We start from the raw sequence: 24,901 nt of genomic DNA on the forward strand, positions 1-24,901 counted from the left end.
ATTTCTGAGATACTTCACATTTTATAATACTAAGTCTTCAAGATCCAGTGTCTAACTTACAATTACAGCACCTTTCAATTTGGAATGGCCACACTTCAAGTGTTCTAAAGCCACATGTGATAGGCAGATCCACAGAAACTGAAAGTAAAATATCGGTTTCTCAGGGAGGAGGGGAAAATAGGAAGGATCTGTTAATAGGTACAGGGATTCTTTGGGGGGTGATGAGAATGTTCTGGAATTAGATACTTGTAATAACTGCACAACCTTGTGAATATACTAATAACCACTGACTTATACACCTTTAAAAAGAGCAATTTTTTTAAAACTTGAAGGAAAAAAAAACATCACACATAGCTAGTGGGTACAGTACTGGACAGTGTAGCTCCAAAGAACCAGGAAATAATAACATCTCCAATTACATCAACAGTGTGCCATTAAAATTTTACTTTCTGGACTTTTGTCATCACACTTCACACAATCTAGAGTACAGAATAATTACTGTTCTGAACCTACTAATTCCATGAATATTTATTAGGTACCCACCATTTGCAAGGCAAATAGGTACTGGTGGTAAAATCATCAACCAGAAATGTTCTCTAACCTACCTTATCCCCATAAATAGAATTTTCATTCTAAGGTATTAAACAACAAATTATATAATTTTAAAATGAAGGATAGGATACCATGAGTCATGATAAGAAAAGGATTCCCTCAGGAAATCACCTTTAAAAGATTTAACTTAGGCAATGACAGCATTTCAGGCAGAAAGTTCATCCTGTGCAAAGTAGAGGCAAGGAAGGACTTGGCATGTTTAGAAATTGAAAAGCCACCAATGTGACTAGAATACACAGAATAAAAGAGCAGAAATGAGGGAGGGAAAGTAGGCAGGAGCCAGATTATGCAGGGTCATGAAGAACAATAAGAAAAAAAGTTGTGACAAGACAAACAGATTTGGGTCTTTTAAAACATCCTGGCTGCAGTGGGAGGGAAATGCCTGGAGGGAGATTAAAGCAGATACAGAGAAGGTGGTTAGGAATCCAGTGCGAGTGATTAGAAAGTACAATGAGATGAAGAGAAGCAGATGAATTAAGACAAGTAGGAGATAAAATTTACAGGACTTAGTTATTACATACTAAAACTGTATGATCTTAAGGAGGGAACAAGGATCACTCTTATGGTTTTGATTTTCCACTGGGTCGATGGTAAAACAATAACTAAGATAAGGAAATGGGAAATTGAGGGGTCAGAGTTTGGGGAAGAGGGAAAATCAAAAATTCAGCTTTGGACATGTTGAAAAAAGATATTTATGAAACTCCAAAAGGCCAAGTAGACAGTTGAAAACTCAGGTCTAGAGTTCAGGAGTGAGCTGGGCTGAAGATACGGTGAACAAGAGGAAAATCCAGGATAGTCTGTTATCACTGGCACCAAAGAAAGAAAAATGTTTCAAAAAGAAGAGTAGTTAGGGTTTCCCTGACGGTGCAGTGGTTAAGAATCCGCCTGCCAGTGCAGGGGACACGGGTTCAAGCCCTGATCCGGAAAGATCCCACATGCCACAGAGCAACTAAGCCCGCACGCCTAGAGCCCGTGCTCCGCAACAAGAGAAGCCACCGCCAATGAGAAGCCCACGCATCGCAACGAAGAGCAGCCCCTGCTCGCCACAACTTGAGAAAGCCCGCACGCAGCAATGAAGACCCAACGCAGCCAAAAGTAAATAAATAAATTCATAAAAGAAAAAGAAGAGTAGTTAATGTTGCTGAGAGATTAATTAATAATAATAACTAATACACCATATAAGCTGTATCCTAACTGACTTACATGTAATAATTCACTTAACCCTCACAACAATTTTATGTGTTTACCAATAAGGAAACTAAGACAAAAAGAGATCACACACAGCTAATAATCAGCAAAGCCTGGTTCCAAAGATGATGCAGGAGCCAAGGCATATACATTCTATTTCACCGACTCTTAAGATACCATCAATTATAGGATGCCCCAGTGTCTGCCCAGTAAGAAATACACACCACCATTTACACTATGACACAATATTTACCATTTAGAATTTTTATTTTACACTTAACTCAAAGAGACTTTAGACTTTACATATATTACTATTAAGACTGCACAAAGAAAAAATAAGCAAAAATTATCTTCTTCACAGTGAAAGCCCTGAATGTGCACATACACAAACTTCCGAAAACACACACAAGAAACTGGCAATGGTGGATCCATGAAAGTAGGAAAACGAAAAACTACGGATCTGAGGTAAATGGGACACCATGGTGCTATTTGAAAATTATTTTAAACACATACACATATAACTTTTGTTCTGAAACACTTTAAAAAGGCTGAGCAGCAGGGAGGTCTTTGCAAAGTGAAAAGATAAAAGGACCCACTATTAACTGGATAGTCATGAAAGGTGAGGAAATGGAGAGCATGATTAGAGAGACCTCCTCCAAATGTTGGCTATAAAGGGGGAAGTGAGAAACAAAGCAGTAGTTTGGATGAAGAAAGAGGGCAGAAGGTGGGTTTTCTTTATAACATAGCCATTAAAAAGTATGTTTAAATGCTCATGACACAGCTATGGTAGAGTTAGACGTTAAAAATAAGGATAGCAGATAATGTAATGAAGAAGACGGAATGTGGTAGAATGGGTGAAATCCAAAATGAGAAGAATAAATGACTGCCCAAACTGATAATCAACTATTCTTCTTAGATCCATCAGACTTGAAGTCACAGGGTCAACCACAGCCCCGAAAACTGGAGAGACAAACGGGCAGAAAAAGAGAATCAAACCAGAACAAAAGCTCACAAGCTTCTCTGCTTGAACCACTACCAGAGTACTGTAATTGACATTGCTGGAGGCACAGTTGGGATAAATTTGAGAGTGAAAAACTCCCAGGGGGCCCTACTGCTTTTGTGAATTTTTACCTCCAGGATTCCTACAAGGTTTTCACAGTGAAGATCAGAGAAAAATCCCCTCATGCTTCTGGCAAGGGAAGGGAGAAAGTAGCCATTTCTCTTATTTAGAAATAAGCCCAGAGTATTTGATTCTTCTTAACAAGGCCTGCCCACAAGCGAAACTATTTCACCGGAGCATAACATCAACTGGGGTTTTAACAGATCTAACCAACCTGAGAGAGAGGCAATACCCTCCAGCCCCCTCTAGCCTGACACCTATAGCTACCGCAAATAGTAAACACAGCCTAAACCCTAGCCAGATAAACATAAAAGCTAACACTGAAGACCTACTTATATAGTTCCTTTTCTAGTACATCATGCCTGGCTTTCAAGAAAAAAATTACAAGGCATACTAAAAGACAAAAAACACAGTTTAAAGAGGCAGAGTAAGCATCAGAACGAGACTCAGATATGGCAGAAATGTTGGAATTAGACTGGAAATTTAAAACTATGACTAATATGCTAAGTGCTGTAACAGAAAGCGTTGACAACATCCAAAACACATAGGTAATGTAAGCAGAGAGATGGAATCTCTAAGAAAGAATCAGAAGGAAATGCTAGAAATCAAAAAGATTGTAACAGAAAAAAAAATGCTTTTGATGGACTCATTAGTATATAAATGTGGAGAAAGAATCAGTGAGCTAGAAGAAATGTCAATAGAAACTTCCAAAACTGAAATGCAAAGGAAAAACACATGAAAAAGACAACAGAATATCCAAAAGGTGTAACATATGAGTAATGGGAATACCAGAAGGAGAAGAAAACAAGAAATATTTGAAGCAATAAATAAGAATTTCCCTAAATTAATGATAGATACCAAATCACAGATCCAGGAAGCTCAGAGTTCAAACCAAAATCTATACCTAAGTATACCATATTCAGACTGAAGAAAATCAGAACAAAGAAAACATCTTGAAAGAAGCCAGAGGAAAAAAAACACCTTGCCTATACAGGAGCAATGATAAGAGTTACATTAGACTTCTCTTCGGATTCATGGAAGCTAGAAGAGAATAGAGTGATACATTTAAAATGTTAAAAGAAAAAGCCCCACCAACCTAGATTTCTATATCCAATGGAATTATCCCTCAGAAATCAACAATAAAGACTTTTCAGGTAAACAAAAATTAAGGGAATCTGTTGCCAGCAGACCTGCCTTGCAAGAAATGTTAAAAGAAATTCTTCAGAAAGAAGGATAATGATATCGATCAGATACTTTGAATGTATTTAAAGAAAGGAACAGCATTAGGGAAGGAATAAATGAAGATGAAATAAAATATGCACTACCCATGAAGTAATGTAGTGTTATCTGGAAGAGCATTTTTTTTTTTGGCTGGGCTACACAGCTTGCAAGATCTTAGTTCCCCAACCAGGGATCGAACCCAGGCCCCCCGTCAGTGGAAGTGCAGAGTCCTAACCACTGGACCACCAGGGAATTCCTGGAAGAGCACTTTTAAGTAAGTGTGTATGGCAATTCAAGGGTAAAGTTGTTTTTTTTTTTTTTAAAAGCACAACTGCTACGCTAAAAGAAGAAAAAACTAGAATCATATAAAATGATCAATTAAAAACAAGATAAGGCAGAAAAGAGTGTTAGACAAAAGAAAGAACAAGGGCAATAAATAGAAAACCATTTTAAAAATATGGTAGGCATTAATCCAACTATCAATTATGATCTTACATGTCAATGGTCTAAATAATTAAAATATACTGCTGAAGTAGATAAAAAAAAGATTCAACTTTATGTTGTCTATAAAAATCCCACTTTAAATACAACCCCAAAAACACAGGCAACAAAAGTAAAAATAAAACGGACTACATCAAAATGAAAAACTTCTGTGTATCAAAGCATACAATCAACAGAGTGAAAAGGCAACCTATGGAATAGGAGAAAATATCTGCAAATCATATAAATGACAAGTGGTTAATATCCAGAATATATAGAGCTCTTAAACTCAACAACAAAAAGCAAACAACCTAATTTAAAAATGGCAAAGTGGGACGTCCCTGGTGGTCCACTGGTTAAGAATCTGTCTTGCAATTCAGGGGACACCAGTTCGATCCCTGGTCAAGGAACTAAGATCCCACATGCTGCGGGGCAATTAAGCCTGCATGCCACAACTAGACAGCCTGCCTGTTGCAACTACAGAGCCTATGTGCACTGGAGCCCACACGCCACAACTAGAGAAAAGCTGCAACTAAGACCACAACGAAGAGCCCGTGCACCCGAACTAAGACCCGATGTAGCCAATAAATAAATAAATAATGAATGAATGAATGAATGAATATTTTAAAAAATAAATAATAGGGAAACCATTAAAAAAATTTTTAATGGCAAAGTACTTGAATAGACATTTCTCTACAAGATATACAAATGGCCATCAAGTGCATAAAAAGATGCTCAATATCACTATGTAACTATCATTAGGAAAATGCAAATCAAAACCACAATGAGATGCCACCTCACATCCATTGAGATGGCCACTATCAAAAAAACTGGAAATAACAAGTGTTGGCAAGGATGTGAAGAAACTGGAACTCTGTGCACTACTGGTGGGACTATAAAATGGTGTGGCCACAATGGAAAACAGTATCGTTCATCAAAAAATTGAAAATAGAATAACCATGTGATCCAGCAATTCCACTTCTGGGTACATACTCAAAAGAACTGCAACAGGGTCTCAAATAAGATAATCTGCACACTCATGTTCATGATGGCATCATTCAAAAAAGCCAAAAGGTGGAAGAACCCAAGTGCCTATTGGCAGATGAATAAATAAACAAAATGTGGTGTATATATACAATGGATTATTCAGCCTTAAAAAGGAAGGAAATCTGACATGTTACAACATGGATGCACCTTGAGGACACTATGCTAAGTGAAATAAGTCAGTCACAAAAAGATACTTTATGATTCTACTTACAGAGTCAGAAAGTAAAACGGTAGTTACCAGGAGGTGGGGGTAGAGGGAAAAGGGAGTTATTGTTCACTGGGTATAGACTTTCAGTTTTGCAAGATGGTGGATTCACGGCAACATGAATGGTTAAGATGGTGACTTTTATGCGTATTTTACATCACAATTTTGAAAAAAAAGTAAAGGCATGGAGAAGAATATACTAATCCAAAGAAAGTTGTAGTGGGGATTTCCCTGGTGGTGCAGTGGTTAAGAATCCGCCTGCCAATGCAGGGGACACGGGTTCGAGCCCTGGTCCGGGAAGATCCCACATGCCACGGAGCAACTATGCCCGTGCGCCACAACTACTGAGCCTGCGCTCTAGAGCCCTCAAGCCACAACTACTGAAACCCACACACCTAGAGCCCATGCTCCACAACAAGAGAAGCCACCACAATGAGAAGCCACCACAATGAGAAGCCTGCGCACCTGAACGAAAAGTAGCCCCTGCTCGCCGCAACTAGAGAAAAGCCTGCGCGCAGCAACAAAGACCCAACACAGCCAAAATAAATAAATAAAAATTTTTTTTTTTTAAATGGCCAAAGGCCTAAACAGACACCTCACCAAAGTAGACACACAGATGACAAATAAGCATATGAAAAGACACTCCAGTCAAGTCATGGGGAAATGCAAATTAAAGTGAGATACCGCTACACACATATTAGAATGGCACAAATCCAGCACACTGACAAGAGCAAATGCTGACAAGGTTGTGGAGCAACAGGCACTCTCACTCATTACTAGTGGGAATACAAAATTATACAGCCACTGTGGAAGACAGTTTGGTAGTTTCTTAAAAAACTAAACATACTCTTACCATATGATCCAGCAATCACACTCCTTGGTAATTACCAAAGGGATGTGAAAACTTATGTCCCCACAAAAAGCTGCACACAGATGTTTACAGCAGCTTTATTCATGATGCCAAAACGTGGAAGCCAACAAGATGTCCTTTAACAGGAGAATGGATAAACAAGCTATTACATCCAATGAAATATTATACAGCAATAAAAATAGTTATCAAGCCATGAAGAGATATGGAGAAAACTTAAATACATATTAAGTGAAACAAGCAAATCTGAAAAGGCTATATATTACACAATCCCAACTCCATAACATTCTGGAAAAGCAAAACTATGAAGACAGTTAAAAAATCAGTGGTTGTCAGTGTTTTGAGAGGGAAGGATGAACAGGCAGAGCACAGAGGATTTTTAGGGCAGTGAAAATACTCTATACAATACTATAATGATAAATACACGTCATTATACATTTGTCCAAACTCACAGAATAAATAACACCAACAGTGAACCCTAAGGTAAACTATGGACTTTGGGTGATTATGAGGTATCAATGTAGATTCAACCACTGTAAAAGATATATATGTTGGTGGGGGATATTGATAATGGGGAAGACTATGCATGTGTGGGGGCAGGAGGTATACGGGAAATCTCTGTACATTCCTCTCAATTTTGCTGTGAACCTGACAGCTATTTTTTTTTTTAAGTCTTCAAGCTAAAAAAATGAGTACTAAACATTCAAAAGTGTTCATGATATGTAAAGAAAAAAATAGAACATAAAATATTTATTCTACGATTACCAGCTACAGAAATTTGCAGAATAAAAACTAACAAGACTGTAAAAATGAAAAACAGCCTTTGCATGTTTCTGAGACAACTGGAGAAATCTGAATATGGACTTTATTACATGATATCGAGATGTTTCGGTTAATCTGTTAGATGTAAAAATGGTACTTCTGTGTGAGAAAATATTTTTAAAGATATTAATACACGCTGAGAATATGAAAGACATTTATATGTGAAGCTATAGAGACAAGATAACATAGATATGCTTTAAAATTCCCGAATAAAGAAAAGGCAAGAAGAAAATTATCCTTGGGCCACTAAAGTATTTCCTAGATCTGGAAGATCCAAAATTATCTGTCAATTAATTACCATATCCACAGACACAACAGAGGCTTAAAATAAAAAGTTTGAGAGACAAAAATATTAAAATATTAACTGTTAAATAATATTAATATATCTAAATAACTAGAAATTTAATTAGTTCATGGAAATGAAAGGCTTTCTGTTAAAGTTGAAAGTTGTTTGTTAAATAGTTTATGCAAATAAAAATGAAGATAGGGCTTCCCTGGTGGCGCAGTGGTTAAGAATCTGCCTGCCAATGCAGGGGACACGGGTTCAAGCCCTGGTCTGGGAAGATCCCACATGCCACGGAGCAACTGGGCCCGTGAGCCACAATTACTGAGCCTGCGCGTCTGGAGCCTGTGCTCCGCAACAAGAGAGGCCACGATAGTGAGAGGCCCGCGCACCGCAATGAAGAGTGGCCCCCACTTGCCACAACTAGAGAAAGCCCTCGCACAGAAGCGAAGACCCAACACAGCCATAAAGAAAGAAAGAAAGAAAGAAAGAAAGAAAGAAAGAAAGAAAGAAGATAAACATAAAATGGAAGCACAAAGTTACCAATTCCAACAATAAATTTACACGTTGTTGAACTCTTCAAATGTGTCACCATATATATTAAAATCAAAATCCAGTAATCATTCCCTACAAGAAGGAATAAATACTTAAGTCTAAAAGACAAAAATGGACAAAGACTCAACAAGTCTGAGGAGAACAGCAAGAACTGATCTATCTTCTAAAAAGCATTGAGAAACAAAAAGCACATCAAAAATACTATAATATTTGTTTGACTAACATCAAAAAAACAAGCAGAAATACAAAAAGTAAATAAATATAATTTTAATTATAGACCTCAACATTTCCTTGCAGGTACACTAAGATAATTTTAAAAGTGGGGAAAAAAAAGAAACTTCATCAAATATACACATTTTCACAAAATAACTGAGCATGTCCTAGGGGAACACAAATTGGTAAATAAAACTGGCAATGTATTCAACATGTCCATACCACAGGGTAATTTTTTTTTTTAAAGCTAAGTCAGGACACAGTCATTTAAAAATACTCAAGTAATTTGTTCAGAAATATCATAATAAAACACTACAAAATCAAAAATAAAAATTTATTTTAAATTTTTATTAATCAGTTAATGGCATTCTCTTGTCAAAATCTAAAGGACTATAAAACTCTCTTACCAACTAATCAGGTGTCAGAAGGCTGTTCTTAGATCTCTTTGTTCAAAAGTCTTGTGATACTGCACAAGCTTTCCTTTACAACATCTATCATCACACAGAGCTAAAATAACTTTTAGTGTGTCTGTACTCTTGTTTGTATTTATGAAAGTTCATAAACTTGTCGACGAAAAATACTGCTTGCAGTATCAGTAAACAAAGGATGTTGCAGCCATCTAGCATTCAGCCACTGCACCCAGTCCTGACGGTGTACCCTGAGGGGATTCAGGATGGAAAAAAGCAGGATACATACAGGCCCTAAATAGTTAAGGTGCATATCAAAGGAACGATTTCAATGAGCCCAAACTCTCGAATCTTCCCATACATAGAAAAGTGTTAAATTCATTACCTTGAGATATCTGGTTTTCTTTAATTAACGGTAATCTTTTGATGTTCCCACTACCTGGTTTTTGTTGCAAAACTCCTATAAGTCCTGGCTCCTCCCTTATCTCTTTGGACCAGTTCCTCAGAGCAATCTGAGAGGCTATCTTCCATGCTTAAGTCCTTGGAAAACCCGCCAAATAAAACATAATTCTCAACTTCTAGGTTGTGTATTTTTTTTTCAGTCAACAAACTACAAGTTCCTATGTTTTCTGAATATGTAGATGCATAGAAAAAGTTGTTAAAGTTTCCTTCTGAAAGAGAGGATTAGGATTGAGGGAAGGAAGGAAAGGGTGGATGGGTAACGAAAACTTTTACTCTGTATATTTCTGTAATTGAAAAATTTTAACAATGAGACTCTGTACTCTTAAGTAATTTAAAACAACTTTTAACTTTCCAAACTCCTATGTCACCTAAGAAAATTTAAGAAGGAATTTTAAAGGGTTCAAAGTACTGACAGCAAAAAGGAAAAAAAAACAAAAACTAAAGAACTGAACCAAACAAAAAGGAAGAAAAACAATGGAACTAGTGACTCAATGAAATAAAATAAATAAAACCAAAAAGTCATGGGCTCGGGGCTTCCCTGGTGGCGCAGTAGTTGAGGATCTGACTGCCAATGCAGGGGACACGGGTTCGAGCCCTGGTCTGGGAGGATCCCACATGCCGCGGAGCAACTGGGCCCGTGAGCCACGGCTGCTGAGCCTGCGCGTCTGGAGCCTGTGCTCCTCAACGAGAGGCTGCGGTGGTGAGAGGCCCGCGCATCGCGATGAAGAGTGGCCCCCGCTTGCCACAACTAGGGAGGGCCCTCGCACAGAAACAAAGACCCAACACAGCCATAAATAAATAAATTAAAAAAAAAAAAAAAAGTCATGGCCTCAACTGATAAAATACAGAATAAGTAAACTAAAAGGAACAAAGAGACAGGAAACTAAAAAACGAGATAAACCGAGACTTCCCTTGTAGTCCAGTGGTAAAGAATCCACCTTCCAATGCAGGGGACGTGGGTTTGATCCCTAGTTGGGGAACTAAGATCCCACGTGTCGTGGAGAAACTAAGCCCATGTACCACAACTACTGCGTCCGCACGCCCTGGAGCCTGTGCGCCACAACTAGAGAGAAGCCCAAGTGCCGTAACGAACGCCACAACAAAGACCGGATGCAGCCCCCCCCCCAAAAAAAAAAGTAGAAATAAATAAATAAATAATTTTTTAAAAAACCTTTAAAAAATGAGATAAACCATATCCTGTGTTTACTACACATTAAAAACAGATCATAAATAATAAGTGAAATGTAATATCTTAAATAAGAGATTTTTTTTTTTGATGTGGACCATTTTTATTGAATTTGTTATAATACTGCTTCTGTTTTATGTTTTGGTTTTTTGGCCACAAGGCATGTGGGATCTCACCTCCCCCGACCAGGGACTGAACCCGCACCCCCCTGCATTGGAATGCGAAGTCTTAACCACTGGACCGCCAGGGAAGTCCCAAGAGATTTTTTTTAAAATACCTAAACTGACAAAAATTTAGCAACCACTCTCTAAAAAGCCACCTGGTTCTCAAACATACATTCCACTTTACAAAAAATGATCCCACACTGTTTCAAAACAATGAAAGGGACAGAATGATTACAAACACATTTTATAGGACAAACAATGGCTTTGATCCCCCAAACTCAGCCAGCACAATTCTGAACAAACACAGGCTAGTCTCACTAAAAAGTTACACAATTCTCAACAAAATCTTGGTTAACATACCATAACAAATTTAAGTACTATTCACTATGACCAAGAGGGGTTTATTCCAAAAATTCAAGAATACAATTCCATGAAAATTTTTATCAAAAAGGTATTTGGAAATGCCTTAATTTGACAAATACAGATGTTAAAGTGACAAAGGATATATATTATCTAAACTTGAGGCAAAACTATGTTTTCCTTAAAAAAAGGGGTAAGAATATTTGCCATCACTGCTACTACTTACAGTAATCCTTCCACCTAAACACAAACTCTTCTATAAAATCAAACATAGACAAACTTATTTTGCATAAACGTATTTTAACCACAAGAATTTCAAACAGAGACCAATATCAAATTACTTTCACAGCTATGACTTGAAGTCCCCTGCCTCCAGAACTGTGAGAAAATGTATTTCTGTGGTTTATGCCACCCAGTCTATGGTATTTTGCTGTGGCAGCACGGGCTAAGACATCCACACACTGATTAAAAAAAGAGAAAAGGGGACTTCTCTGGTGGCGAAGTGGTTAAGAATCCGCCTGCCAGTGCAGGGGACACGTGTTCAATCCCTGGTCTGGGAAGATCCCACATGCCGCGGAGCAATTACGCCTGTGCACCACAACTACTGAGCCTGCACTCTAGAGCCCACAACTACTGAAGCCCTCGTGCTGCAACTACTGAAGCCCGCACGCCTAGACCCCGTGTTCCGCAACACGAGAAGCCACCGCAATGAGAAGCGTTGTTCGCCACAACGAGAGAAAGCCCACATGCAGCAACGAAGACCCAATGCAGCCAAAAATAATAAATTAAAATATTTAAAAAAAAGAGAAAGACGAAAATCATTTGTTGCCATAGGAGGTGACTATTACACCAAATCTATACTCTGATAATAAGTAATTTTCATCCCAGTTAATGATGGAAAGCTCTTCTTTCTCGAAGAATTCTAGCTAGGTAAATATAAAGTTGACAATTAGGAAAATCAATGGATGATGATCCTTATCAGGTGAAAGGATACTAAAGAGTAAGATATTTGCAAAGAACCAAAGCATTAACTTCAGTTTACTTGCGAACTGCAAAAGGAATAAAATATACCTTCACGAAGAGATCTTGTGGCTCCCACCTTAATCAAGTGATTACACAAGTGACCTGACATCACGAACAGTGCAAAAACCTGATATTACACATATATTAACATGATTCAATATGAAGTACCGACATTACACTTGGAGTCTTGCCAAAAATGTTTAACCTGCTAATCCAGTCAAACCTTTATACCTAAACTCCCAGTTTATAAGAAATACAAGTTAAAGCATCACCATGAGGAAATCTCCAGAATTAAAAATGGAGGTGTGTGCAGGAGAACCATCATAAATTTTAAAAGACTAAAAACTACATTCAGGGAATCCCCTGGCTAGGACTCAGTGCTTTCACTGCCATTACCAGGGTTCAATCCCTGGTCCAGGAACCAAGATCCCGCAAGCCAAAAAAAAAACCCCAAACAAACAAGCAAAAATACTACATTCATATGCAATGTGTAAACCTTAAGCGGATTCTTCAAAAAAAAAATCCAAAAAACTATAAAAGACATTTTTTTAAGTAACTAGGGAGATATGGAAAATATGAATATTAGATACTAAGGAATTAACAATTTTCTTAGGTAGAATAATGATACTGTGGTTATGTAAAAGAATGCTATTTAGAGGAGATGCATGCTCAGCTTTTGGTAGTGAATTATCTTCATAACAGCAGCATTAACAATTGTTGAATCTAGGCAGTGATGACAGAGGCATACTGTTCTTTCAACTCTTCCACTTGAAAATTTTCTTAATAAAAAGTTAAATGAATTTTTTTTAATTTTTTCTGCTACTTACTTGCCCATAAAATGTCTAGTTCATAGAACTTACTCAAGTTCACTGGATAAACTAGGGCTTGGTCAAATGTTTATCTAAATAAACTCAATGTTTTTCAAAAAAAAAAAAGTTAAATAAACAGATAAAATGGGACAGTTAATTTTTCTATCTGACTTTAAAAAAAAAGGTTGTATTAATGGTGAGAATATGATGAAATGGGCTGCCTCATACAGTGCCAGTACTAGAGCAATTTACAACAAACTTCCTAGAAAACACCTTGGTCGTAAGTTCAGATACTATGACCTAGTAATTTTCTTCCAGTAATCTATCTTATGGAAATAAACTCAGATAAAAAGTATTATGCGACGTCCCTGGTGGTGCAGCGGGTTAAGAATCCGCCTGCCAAAGCGGGGGACACAGGTTCAATCCCTGGTCTGGGAAGATCCCACATGTTGCGGAGCAACTAAGCCTGTGCGCTACAACTACTGGGCCTGCGCTCTAGAGCCCGCAAACCACAACTACTGAAGTCCGTGTGCCTAGAGCCGGTGCTCCGCAACAAGAGAAGCCACCGCAATGAGAAGCCCGCGCAACGCAATGAAGAGTAGCCCTTGCTCACCGCAACAAGAGAAAGCCCGTGCACAGCAACGAAGACCCAATGCAGCCAAAAATAAATAAATTTATTTTAAAAAAAAGTATTATGTAAAGATATGCCTTTCAGCAGGAAAGGCTATAACAAGAAAAAATAGAAACAATTTATAAATGTTCGACAAAAGAATGGTTTAGGCAGGCAGTACTAAACATTAATATGTAAATACTATTTAATTCTAATACTCAAGTTAAACAGTAAATATTTAAAAAGAATATTTAATGCCCTGAAGAAAACACAAGATATATTAACAGGAAAAAGATATAAAACAGTATACATACAAAGATCCTGATTTGATTAAAAGGCTGTTTATATCAACAGCTATCTGTGGTTGATGAGACTGTTGCCTAATTTGTCACCTTTGTACATTTCTTCTCAATTCTCATAGATGAGCAAGGAGACAGGATTAAGACTGCCTGTGTTCCCGACAAATATTAACAGACTGTAAGCTCTTATCCCCATAATCATACTCTTGATTTTGTCGTCACCTAAACCTGCACCTTCTCCGAAATCCACTTCAAGTTTCTCAGATTCCCAACCTCCATGGATTAAATAAATTCACTTTGGTACCCCAAACCCAGCTATTAGCTGGCTTCATCAAAACAGAACCACTCTCCCTGACTCTCCCTCATTATCAATCACCTTTAAGGTCCTCACTTCCTCCTTAGCCAGTTTAGATTCCTTGGGCATTCATTATAATCACTCTCTTGCAAATACTCTTGACAACCTTGATACCTTTCTTCCTGCAGTGTACTCATATGGCAAAGCCCTAATGCTAACTAAATTCATTCCCCAATTAACTAAAAAAAAAAAAAAAAAAAAAAAAAACTTCCTGTGTCTTCCCCAAGCAGCACTGCTGGGGGAGGGAGCAGGGAACAACCACCATTAAGCGGTCTTATGTTCAAGTGAAAACCACAAATCCCAAATGGAAACTTAACATTGCCCTAAGTGTCTCTGATCCTATTAAAGATTAATCCTTCCACTTATGTTAGGAACACCACCCCCTGTTCTTCTCAAGGACTTTGCTCCTTCAGTTACTCCTCTCTCTAGCATAATCAATTTCTCCCATCCATCAACATACAAACATACTCTAATATCTACTAGAAATTTTTTTTTTTAAAGATCTCTGAAGCCATGGTCTTCTCCAGCTCCCCCGCTTCTCTCCTGCCCTGTAAAAGCAAAACTCCTTTAAAAAGTTGATCATAGTTGCCAGTTCCTCATCTCATTCCTCTTAACAATCCACCCCAATAACACATGCACACCATTCCAATGAAAATATTCCAGTCAAGGTCACCAATGATCACACTGCAAATTCAACAGTCATTTCTCCCATTTAAGCAGCATGATAAAGTTGACCACCCTCTTCTTGGAACTCTGTCTTCTCTTGGCTTCAATGACACCATGCTCTCCTTTGTTGGTTCTCATCAATTCAACTTCAACATGTGCTATGGAACCAGGACAAAAACCAGATTTTGTCCTAGACCCCTCCTTTTCTAACCAAATTCTCCTAGAGTTAAGTTACCCAGTCTAAGCTTCAAATTATACCATCTATGTATCTATGATGCCAAATCTCTCTTCAGATCTAACCTCCACTCACATAATGAACTGCTTACATTCTTATCCTCCCCACCTCCAGTGTGCTCTTCCCACTCCTCAACTCAGAAATTAGCACCACCATCTATCTAGTTGCAAAAGACAAAAATCTAGGTGTTTTTCCTGCTTCATTATTTCTCTACACCATCAGCAAGCTCTGGTGACTCCACTCTTAAAACATAACCCAAACACTTCTCTTAAGCCCCCTCTATTCTACCCTAACCCCAAGCTACAATCATCTCTTGCCTAGGCTACCTAGAAAGGCTTCCCAAATGATCTTCCTGAGTTCATTCCTGCCTCCTATCCCCAACCCCACATGGGAAGTGCCTAACAAATTTCCTTCTCCTTCCTTACTAACAAAACCCTCATTTTAATTGGGGAGCAATGTGCTCAGCTAATAAACATTTCCTAGCCTGCCTTAAACCAAGAAGTGATTATGACACTGGTGAATAAAAAAATAAAAAGAGAGGTCACTGAATGGAACCTCAGATATCTCTTTAAAGGGAGTGAACTCCGCTGGCAGTGCCTGGTGCCTTTCCCTTTTTGAAATTCAGATAGGCTGCCTGGTCCTCTGATAGCCATTCTGAGAGTTTAGGGACAAGGGTCAAACTCCTAAGAATAGTAACCTGAAAGTTAGAAGTAGACTATTAACACTATAAAGCCCCTAACCAAGCAACTTTGGGATACTTTCCCTCCAGACTTTTCCTATTTATTTCAATCACTACTACTGTTTCTTTTGTTATATCCAGCAAAACTCAACCTTTAAGTAGTAAACGTTTCCTCATATCTTCAGGGTCAATTCATTCTCCACAGCAGCCAAAGTGATCTTTTAAAAACACAAATTCTGTCGTTTGCTTTAAATCCTCAAATGGCTTGTGTGTGATCTGGCTCCCACCTACATCTCCAACTTCATCTTGCACCATTCTCCTCCCTTACCCACAATACTCCAGCCACAACAACCTCCTTTTGGTTGCTTACACATAGCAAATTCATTCCCACTTTAGAGCTTTTACATTAACAGTTTCCTCTGATCTGGACTGTTCTTCCCCTAGTGACGTGCTTTTAACATTCAGATCTCAATTTAAGTTTACAATTCTAGGATAAGCCTTTTCTGAACACCCAATCAAAAACAACCAATTAATTTCATCTGGACAATATTATTATACAGCTCCGCACTGCATTTATTACTTATTTGTCTGTCTTCCCTTATCCCACTCATTACTATATCCCCAACACATATCATGGTGCCTACCATAGAGGGAGCCCTCAAATATCTGTTAAAGAGCTCTTGGTACTGATAATACAAAGATGGATGAGCCATGATGCCTACCCTTGAGAAGCTTGGAGTCTAATAGGGAAAAACAACTTCAAATGATTAAAAATTAGAGATTTCGCTTTAAAGTCCCATGGGAATTGTATTCAACGCTCCCCCACCCCAAAAAAATTCTAAATATGTATATATATGTACATACATAGATAAAATGAAAGGAATACCAAAATTAAGATGTATCTCTGTATATGTGAAATATTTCATAGACAAACATTTTTTAAAGAAAAGAATTATCTCCGGGAGTGAGATTACCGATAATTTTTACTTTATGATATAGTTCCCTGTATTTTTCAAAGTTTAATAAGTTTGTTACTTTTATATTCACAGAATTTTGACTATTTAAAAGAGAAAAGCAATTAAATGGTTTACATTCTTGACTATATAATTATTAGCTTTCTATGTGCATGTAAGAGTTGATCATCCTAATATATGACTAAGTTAATTCCAATTTATCCTCCCAAGTATTAGTTTAAGGGTTATTCCCAAGGAACTCTTTCCCTGAGTTCAGGTTACCTCACCCTCACAGTTCTCCTTACTTAAACTCAACAAACATAACTAGCTGTTCAATGTCTCACCATCCTACTGGACCATAATTTACTCCATAACAGCATGGACCATGTCTAGCTTATTAACAAACACAGATGGCATTCAATAAATATTTGTTGAATAAATGAAGAAAAATGTAGAGTTAACTAAAGAGTTTAAACCACAGGATACAGATGATGTCATATATACTTCTAAATAGATGCCCCCTGAGATCTTCAAAGGGGAAAACTACAAAATAAAGCAAAAAAGATTCTCTTCCCACCATCTTATTTCCCCAGTTTTGACCTTGGACAGTATACCATCCCAATTCAGGACCTGACTACATTATCAACAGAAACCCAACTTCACTGGCGGCCACCTTTATCAACATATTCAATTCTTCCAGAAGCAGGATGAAAGGTATTACTTTCATAGTGCTTGGAGATTAGCTCCCTGGAGCTTAAGAAATACTGAAACTCATTCAGGAAAACAAATGCCTCCTGCTCACCAGGCAATGTGCTAAGCAATGGAGGATGGAAAAATCAGTAAGACAGGTCTATGTCCTCAGTGACACACATTCACGGTTCCATCAGACAGATGGAGATAAAGCACGTAAGTAAACACCTAAGGATATAATCAAAGTATGACCAAGCCAAGAGACGTTAAAAAAAGTCTGACATATATAACCCTCTAAAATCTAACCTAGCAGTACACACTAAATTCTTGCACATTTGTACCAGCAAGAAACTGGAAATAACCAAATATCCAATGCACAGATGCATAAACTGCAGTATATTCTATACATATATTTTAAAAATAAAGGAATACACTACTACTACAGAATGACTTAAGAAAAATGAAGCACAAAGTGTTCTATATCACTGTTGAAAAGCAACAGTATCAGACAACCCACAATTAAGTACACCAATCCCAAATAGGATGGTTCACAAGAATCAAAGAAACCTAGAAGTAAAGCATCCCACAGTCACTTGAGAGAAAAGGCTACATATATGGTAGCTAGCCCTGCATTTGTAATCACTAGAAAAATCCATAATCACACAAAGACTAAAAATAATGAACAGAGTAACACAGACCTGTCCTAAACCTAGGCAAAGAGCACTTTCAGCAATAGCTCCAAAAGATTAGACACCTATCAAAGATTTGGGCGGTGGGTGGGTGGGGGTGGGGTGGCATACTTTAAATGTTACTAAGCCTAATACATTTCAGGCACCATACTGGATGCTGAAGAGAAAAAGATGAATAAGAATCCTCAAGGAGCCCAGTGACCTAGCAGGAGCAAAAAGACATATATACAATTACCAAAAATATAATAACCGCTCTAAAAAAATCCCAACAAAGTGATACTGGAGAAAAAAGGTAAACTGTGGGTTCAAGAAAAGCTTCCCTGATGGTGCAGTGCTAATGCAGGGAACACGGGTTCGAGCCCTGGTCCGGGAAGACTCCACACGCTGCGGAGCAACTAAGCCCGTGCACCACAACTACTGAGCCTGTGCTCTAGAGCCCGTGAGCCACAACTACTGAAGCCCTCACACCTAGAGCCTATGCTCCGCAACAAGAGAAGCCACCGCAATGAGAAGCCCGCGCACCGCAATGAAGACCCAGTGCAGCCAAAAACAAATAAATAAATAAAATTAAAAAAAAGAAAAAAGAAAAGCTTATCAGGGGCTTCCCTGGTGGCGCAGTGGTTGAGAATCTGCCTGCCAATGCAGGGGACATGGGTTCGAGCCCTGGTCTGGGAAGATCCCACATGCCACGGAGCAACTAGGCCCGTGAGCCACAACTACTGAGCCTGCGCGTCTGGAGCCTGTGCCCCGCAACAAGAGAGGCCGCTATAGTGAGATGCCCGCGCACCGCGATGAAGAGTGGCCCCTGCTCGCTGCAACTGGAGAAAGCCCTCACACAGAAACGAAGACCCAACACAGCCATAAGTAAATAAATAAAATAATAATAATAATAATTTAAAAAAAAAAAAAAAAAAAAAAGAAAAGCTTATCAGGAATGGCATTTTAGGAGAAGTAAGTTTTTCAAAAGGCAAAGAAAGGAGGCTAAGGACTTATTCCAAGCATACAGAACAACTCAATATAGCTAAAGGCTGGAGGAAGAGTGAGGGTCTGAGGTATGTTCAGGCATACAACTAAGTTGAGACTTGACAAGAAATAAGTCAGGAAAGGTAGGCTAGAACAACAGTAAAAAGGTTTTGACTTCGTGCAATAGGGGGTAGACCATGTAAAGGAAAATGACAAAATAACGTTTTAAAAATTAAATCCAGGGAGGCAGGGCTGCACCGCGGTGCGGGGCCACCATCCTCCACGCTCCTGGGCGCTCCTCCGTGCTGTGCGCCCCACAGGAGGAAGTCACAGGAAAACAATCTGACATCAGGTGAGAATCCAAGTCAAATCTGGGTGAAACTGAAAAGAAATTGGACGTTCCCGTTGGCTCCATAAGTACCTATGGATTATGGCAGGAAAAGTGAAATAGGTCACTGATATCGAGAAGTCGGTGCTGATAAATAACTTTGAAAAGAGAGGATGGGTCCAAGTGACAGAAAACGAGGACTGGAATTTTTACTGGAAGAGCAAGCAAACCATCCACAACGTTTTTAGTGTCAAAACTGGCTACCAGGGCTTCCCTGGTGGCGCAGTGGTTGAGAATCTGCCTGCCAATGCAGGGGACACGGGTTCGAGCCCTGGTCTTGGAAGATCCCACATGCCGCGGAGCAACTGGGTCCGTGAGCCACAACTACTGAGCCTGCGCGTCTGGAGCCTGTGCCCCGCAATGGGAGGGGCCGCGATAGTGAAAGGCCCACGCACCGTGATGAAGAGTGGCCCCCGCTTGCCGCAACTAGAGAAAGCCCTCGCACGAAACGAAGACCCAACACAGCCAAAAATAAATAAATAAATAAAGTAGCTATTAATAAAAAAAAAAAAAAAACTGGCTACCAGCTCTCAGATGATCAAATAGTCAACCATTTCCTGAACCACTATGAACTGATGCAGAAGGATCTGATGCTGAAAAACATCAAAAGATAACAGGAAAGAGCTGGAGAAGAAAGGAAGTCCTTTAGTAGAGAAGGACGAAAGTGGGAAACACCTCTACCTGGACTTCGTCCCCGTCACCTACATGCTGCCCGCCGACTACAACCTGTTCGTGGAGTTCAGGAAAAGCCCCTCCAGCACCTGGATCATGAAACCTTGTGGCAAAGCTCAGGGAATGGGCATCTTTCTGATCAACAAGCTCTCGCAAATCAAAAGTGCTCCTGGGACAGCAAAACATCTTTGTTCATGACTCAGTCTACCAAGGAAGCCTACGTGATCTCTCTGTACATTAACAACCCGTTACTAATCGGCGGCAGGAAGTTTGACCTGCGCTTGTATGTTCTGGTGTCTACGTACCGTCCACTGCGCTACTACATGCATAAACTTGGATTTTGCTGCTTTTGCACAGTAAAATACACCCCGAGTACCAGTGAGCTGGATAACATGCTTGTTCATCTCACCAACGTTGCCATTCAGAAACATGGGAGGACTACAACCAAATCCACGGGGGGACGGGGGCACATGGACCGTGAACAACCTGCGGCTCTACCTGGAGAGCACCTGAGGCGAGGAGGTGACCAGCAAGCTGTTCAACGAGATCCACTGGATCTTCATGCAGTCCCTGAAGGCCGTGGCACCCATGATGAACAACGACAAACACTGCTTTGAGTGCTACAGCTACGACATCATCATCGACGACAAGCTGAAGCCCTGGCTGATTGAGGTGAACGCGTCCCCATCCCTCACCTCCACATTGCCAACGACCAAATCCTTAAGTATAACCTGATTAATGACACCCTCAACATCGCAGTCCCTAACGTTGAAATTCCAGACTGTAAATGAAACAAGTCACCCCCAAAGAAAGTCCTTGGCAATTATGAAATTCTGTATGACGAGGAGCTGGCACAGGGCGACAACGCTGACCAAGGGCTGAGAAGTCCGCCGGGCCAGTCGCTGGGGCCCAGAGGGGGCCGATTGAGAGACTCCAGGAGGACCGTCCTCACAACCCGGAAGTGACCTCTAGTGAGAGCAAGACTCCAGCCTGGACTTGTCACTGCACCCACCCTTGCTGAAGACCTATTTTGGAAATTTCCTTTTTCTAGAGCTTTTTTCTTTTCCTAAACCCTGTAATAAAAGCACTTCTTTGGAAAGTTAAAGAAAAAAAAAAATTTAAATCCAGTGGCATGGCGCCAGTTGAATTAGAAGTTGGGACAGACCAAAGGCAGAGAACTAAATGTAAATAAGCAAACTATTTTAATATAAATAGTCCATCTGAGAAATGAAAACCTGACCTAAGATGATTAACAAAAAACGCAAAAGCGGAAACAAAGATTCAGGAGATAAATGGGGGATGGAGGACGAAATCAGTAACTTACAAAGGGTAGTAAGAGAAGTTGAAGAAAAACCAGAAAAGTCGTATCAGAATAACCGAAAGGGGAAAGCTCTAAGATGGAACTGGAAACGTGGAAGAAAGATGTACAAAATGGACAACTGCTGAAAAGTTACTTTTCGTTTCACAATTTAGAAGGTATTGGTAATGCCTGGAAAAGTAGTTTCAATATGATATGATAGAGACAGAAGAAACCTGAGTACAGAAGTTAAAGAATGAATTAACTTTTAAGAACCAAATACAGAAGAATATCTTTATGATAACCAGAGTAGGAAAAGATTCCTTAAACAAAATACAAAAACCACACCATAGGGCTTCCCTGGTGGCATAGTGGTTGAGAATCTGCCTGCCAATGCAGGGGACACGGGTCCGAGCCCCGGTCTGGGAAGATCCCGCATGCCACGGAGCAGCTGGGCCCGTGAGCCACAATTACTGAGCCTGCGCATCTGGAGCCTGTGCTCCGCAGCAAGAGAGGCCACGATAGTGAGAGGCCCGCGCACCGCGATGAAGAGTGGCCCCCACTTGCCGCAACTAGAGGAAGCCCTCACACAGAAACGAAGACCCAACATAGCCATAAATAAATAAATAAATAAATAAAATTTATTTAAAAAAACAAAAACAAAAAACCACACCACATAGGAAAAGACAGACAAATTTGACTACTTTAAAAGTAAACTCAGTTAGATCAAAGATACAATAAAGTTAAGTGAAATAAGCCAGCAGAACAAATAATGTATAATAATCAAATTCATAGAGACAGAAAATATTCAATAGAATGGTAACTGCCAGGGGTTGATCATTGAGAAGTAAGGAGTTAGTGTTTAATGGGTACAGAGTTTCAGTTTTACAGAAAGTAAAGTCTTAGAGATGGATGGTGGTATTGGTTGTACAACAATGTGAATGTACTTAATGCCACTGAAATTGTGCACTTAAATATATACAGGATGAGGGACTTCCCTGGTGATCCCGCAGTTAAGACTCCTCGCTCCCAATGCAGGGGGCCCAGGTTTGATCCCTGGTCAGGGAACTAGAGCCTGCATGCTGCAACTAAAAGATCCCGCATGCGGCAACGAAGACGCCGCGTGCCACAACTAAGACCCCAATGCAGCAAAATAAATAAATATTTTTTAAAAATACAATGAAAAGTTTTATGATATTATTTACCACAATTTTTTAAAAAAGAGCATAAAAAAAGATAAGACAGTTAGAAATTAAGCCACATAACAGAAATAGAGAAAATTATACAGATAAAGAATTCTTACAGATCAATAAGAAAAATACAAACCACACAAATTCTTAAAAATGGGTAAGGAATGCAAACACTAATTTTACAAAAGAAAGACTTATGGCCAATAAACACAAAAACATGCTTAATCTCTCTATTGACAAGGGAAATGAAAATTAAAATAAACTACCATTTCATATCCACCAGACTGACAAAAATCTAAACCTTCCAAATGTCAGGTCCCTAGAATTCTTATTTACTTCTACAGCAAGTGTAAATTGATACAATCATTGGGAGAACAATGATGCAATATCGAGTCATGCAGAAGATGCAAATACACTCAGCTCCTGAAAGTCTACTTCCTATAAAACCCTTATGTGCCCAAGAAAACAACTATAATAATGTTCAATGCATCCTTTTTTATAATTTCTAAAAGTTGGAACTACACGCCATCAATAAGAGAATGAATTTTAAAAACTGTGACACGAAATACTCTACGTAGTAGACCCTTGAACAACGAGGGGGGTTAGGGATACCGACCCCCTGCTCAGACAAAAATTGAAGTATAACTTATAGTTGGCCCTCCATATACCCAGTTCCTCCACATCTACACATTCAATCAACAGTGGATTGTATAGTACTGCAGTATTTACTATGGAAAAAAATCCACATATAAACAGATTCATGCAGTTCAAACCCATGTTGGCCAAGGGTCAACTGTAGTTTAAAACTGAAGAACTAGAGCAATATGCATTGTCACAGATAAATCTCAAAAAACAACGTTGAGAAGAAAAGTTGCAGGAGATGTAGAATATTATAACCATCTATGAAAAAAATTTTTTTAAAAGTTTAAAATACTAAAAAGTGATTTTACACTCAAAAATACTGTGTTTATCAATAGTAAAAACAAAAATATGAATGGGGGGATGTACTCAACCCCAGCATAGTGGTTACTTACAAGAAGGAAAGAGAACAGAATGAGCTTTGTCTGTATGTTTTATTTTTTGGGCAGGTGGAGGAGGAGCTAAACCCAGCATGAGTTAAGATCTATTAAATCTGGACTGTGGATATAAAGATGTTCATATATTATTTCTTAACTTCTAAGTCTAAAATATAATTTTTTAAAACATCTTTAAAGATAATGGATAGGAAGCAAGCAACAGATATGATTATACTCTATTCTTTCCACCATAACCAGTAAACAGAGTCAGAGACCTGGTTTTAAACCCCTGTTCCACGAAGTTACTCGACACTGAGGAAAATTACTTAATTTCTTCAGAGCTGCAACTTTCTAATCCATAAAACAAGAATTAACACCCATCTCATAAGGCTGTCATATATATAAAATATCGGACAGTAGACATTCAACTACAGGTAGTTACTGTTTTAAATTTGCAGTAAAGGCACTTCCTTGGTGGTCCAGTGGGTAAGACTCCATGCTCCCAGTGCAGGAGGCCCAGGTTCAATCCCTGGCCGGGGAACTAGATCCCGCATGCGTGCCACAACTAAGTAGTCCACATGCCGCAACTAAAGATGACGTGCCACAACTAAGACCCAGAGCAGCCAAAATAAATAAATAAATGTTAAATTTGCAGTAAAAGCAAAGAACTAAAGGGAGGGAAAGGACAAGGGTTTTGAATGAAATGAACTTGTCTCACCTTTTCAGAATTACATAACAGAACATATGACGGATGTCAATGGATGTGACCACGACTTTCTAGTTTCCAAGACCCAACTTTAAAATAGGGATTTTACAAAGGAATTCAAGATTACACACCAGAGGATTAGCATATGGATTCCATGGTCCAGTTAAAGGAGACCAGAGCCATGTCAAGAAATCCAAAATAATCCCATTACTCCATATTATATGAAAGGCTCCCAAATAATTTACTTCTTTTTCACTCAGAAAGGTCATTTTAACACAAACTTCTCTCCAATTCATAACTGTCTCCTAAGGAAAGACTAACTAACATCTTCAGAACAAAGCCCACATATATTCTTTTGTATTCCCCTTGGCCACCAGCCTCCATAGGTTATTTGCACACAAAGAAACAATATCAGAAGTACTAAAGTCCCTCATCATGTTAAGCCTTTTCTGGAGGCAAATTCGTGTA

At 39.0% G+C, this 24,901-nt stretch overlaps 1 protein-coding gene and 1 pseudogene across 1 annotated transcript in view; one reads left to right on the forward strand and one right to left on the reverse strand.

The window, feature by feature from the left end:
* Window positions 1-24,901, reverse strand: part of UBE2K (ubiquitin conjugating enzyme E2 K) — a 73,721-nt gene that overhangs the window by 42,373 nt on the left and 6,447 nt on the right. The window lies entirely within an intron of this gene.
* Window positions 19,580-21,189, forward strand: LOC132366541 (polyglutamylase complex subunit TTLL1-like; annotated as a pseudogene).

Source organism: Balaenoptera ricei, chromosome 5 (assembly GCF_028023285.1).
Source record: "Balaenoptera ricei isolate mBalRic1 chromosome 5, mBalRic1.hap2, whole genome shotgun sequence".
In the NCBI taxonomy this organism is placed as follows: Eukaryota; Metazoa; Chordata; class Mammalia; order Artiodactyla; family Balaenopteridae; genus Balaenoptera; species Balaenoptera ricei.